Below are 2,886 nucleotides of genomic sequence, written 5' to 3'. Positions count from 1 at the left end.
GTCATTGGGTAGTGCCATAGCAGCAGTAGCTGGTCCTCTTGTGAAGACGCCCTGGCCTACGCCAAAAAGTAGGGGCGCAGGTGGCTTCCACAGGACACTGGAAGGGGCAGTAGCTGTGGCCTTTTGGTAGGATCCCAATTCGTCGGTCATCCGACGTGACGTCGAGAGTGAAACCAGATCATTTATATTATGTAAATAATTCTTATATAGTTTATAAAGATCATTTTCACAATTTTTTCTGTTGCACTCTGTATATTTCTCACTCATTTTGTGTGTAGCTTGTATTTTTGTTGCAGAAAACAATTTGTGCAATTGTTTTCACTAAATAGCTGCACGGTTTGTGTTTGTTGTTGTTCATACTCAGATTGAAAATATATTTTTCTGAAAAAAAGTCACTTTTTTAATGTGTTTTGTTATTATATAACACTGATTACATTTTTTTTACCCCCTAAACGTTTTTTGGACACATCTATATTGTTAGTAAACTAAATAAACCTGTTTTTCACTAAAAAGCGCATATGACAATATTGTAATAAATGGCTATAACTTGCTTGGGGAATGTTATATGTAGACAAAAGTTTATTTGGAAGTGTAAAACACCCAGATTAAATTAGTAAAATTAAAGTATTAAATTAAAGTAGTTAAGCTATGTTCAAGCTACCCTTCTGAAAAAGTAGCTAGCTACATTGAAACTACTTTAAATTTTACAGCAGGGGTGTAAAAATACTCAAAAATTATACTCAAGTGAAAGTACAAGTATCTGGCCAAAAACATACTTGAGTAAAAGTAAAAAAAAAATAAAAGTACAATTTAAAGTTGCCTTTTTTTTTCTTAAGTATTAAGTACAATTTACATGTCGCCAGGTGCACAGTGTGGCCATCACATTGGAGTGTCGCCACACATTAAGCCCTCAGAAGGACCTTTTTTTAGTGATGTTACGCCTGATACGAGGCTTTCGAAGCTTGTGTCAAGAACGTCAGATACTTTCAGCTAGAACTTCGTATCAAGGCTTGTATTGTTTTAGTGAAGTGACGTTCAAAGCCTCGTTTGATTGCAGCGCTTCAAAAATAGGTTCGCTTTTGGTGGAATCGACTTCACGCCTGAAGACAGTGGAAGAATATTGTTTTTAAACTTACAATTTCACTGTCTTCTGTCCAGTCCACATGAATCACTTTCAGTCTCTTTTATCCAGTATAAATTTCCCTGTTCAACAAAAATACTGATAAAACAGGTAAAGTCCTAACTAAAATTACCATGGTTACAAAACAGATAAGATAAGATTTTAAAGTTAGGATCTTTCTGTAATACGCCCCCAGATCATTTTTAGGATAAAAAAAAAAAAAAAAAAAAAAAAGACCGGTTTAAAAAAGGTTTTCAAGAACTTTAAGTACTTCTTCGATACCACAGCAACAACTAGTAGCACACCTAAATAACTAATTAGGTTCAAACATTATTAAAGACAACTGAACAGTCAGTAAAATAAATAAATTAAAAATAAAAACACACATTATGAGCATTGATAAATACAATAGAACAAATTTCCAAATAAAGTAAGGTCTAACATTAGTTTTCAGGTACAGAAACATAATTAACTGCAAAATTGTATTGCATATTGTTCACTGTATAAAATAAATAGCTATATCTTTGTTAAAGATGTGTCACTGTATAAAACATTACTTTAATCATTAATCTTAAAGGAGAGATATGACAGTAATCAGGCAACAATTCAGTTTTAAAATGGATCTACTCACTGTGTTAATGAAGCTTTCTTGTTCAATTGACTTGAAACTCTTGCAGACAAATAGATCAACAGGTGTTTTATACTGAGGGCAACACCCTTATTATGGCCATGTGATTTATAGGAAAATAGGTCATTTATGCACATGGTCACATACAGAGATAAGGGACCCATAAAGGACTCAGCTAAACAACAAAGCAACAAAAAAACAGTTCAAAGTTTAATGGCATTTGTAGAACTATTGAATTCCTCTCTATCTGATTGATCGATTATTAACTTTGTGCATAAATCAAAGGTGACATTTGATTTTAGTTTTTAGATGTTCTGAAATTTTAGCAGTTGTGTATTGGCAAGAACAGTTCACAATGAAAGAGTAAAACAAATGTTGCTTAAAAGCAAACAATCAACACACAGTATAAACACTATAACTATTATGATACTAAAAGCAGCACAGCTTCGGCCATATAAACCAGAGGCCAGAGTTTCTTTGCACTAGAGCAACTCTAACAATAAACTCATTTCTATACACTAGATTTTTTGTTTTGCCCTCCAGTGTGTAACGTAGGAGGTGTGACAATGGAGTGGGGATCCATTTGCAGGCTTTATTACAAGAGAGCGAGGTCAAAACAGGCAGGGTCCAGAAACAACAAACAGTAACAGCAGAGACAAGGCAAAAGAATAATCCAAATAAACAAGCGATGGTCAGGGCAGGCAGCAAACGAACAAAAACAAGGAAATAGTCCAGGATCAAAACACAATAATCAGGAAACACGGAAGGCAAGACAACGGGAGGCTAAACATTCAATCACCAGCAAAGTCAGAGGCTGCGTCTGAAATGGCATATACTCAATCAGTACGTTTACATGGACAACAATACTCCGATTTTAATACGATTATGACAATACTCTGATTAAGAATCTACCATGTAAACAGATATTTTTGATTACCTTAATGTCATAATCGAAGTAAACACTAATCAAATTAAGACATGTGGAGTATTCCTATTTTAGATGCATTATTGAAGTGCAGTAAAAACATGTACACACCTTAATCAAATTATTACCGTTGTGTAGGACTTTTCGCATTTTGCGACAGGATACACACACGGCAGTGGTCAACCGTTTGAAGGCAAACAAAAGAATGCCTTC

This window comes from Sinocyclocheilus rhinocerous, unplaced genomic scaffold (assembly GCF_001515625.1).
Source record: "Sinocyclocheilus rhinocerous isolate Xijiao unplaced genomic scaffold, SAMN03320098_v1.1 scaffold1577, whole genome shotgun sequence".
NCBI lineage: Eukaryota > Metazoa > Chordata > Actinopteri > Cypriniformes > Cyprinidae > Sinocyclocheilus > Sinocyclocheilus rhinocerous.
Note: the sequence above shows the minus strand (reverse complement) of the source record.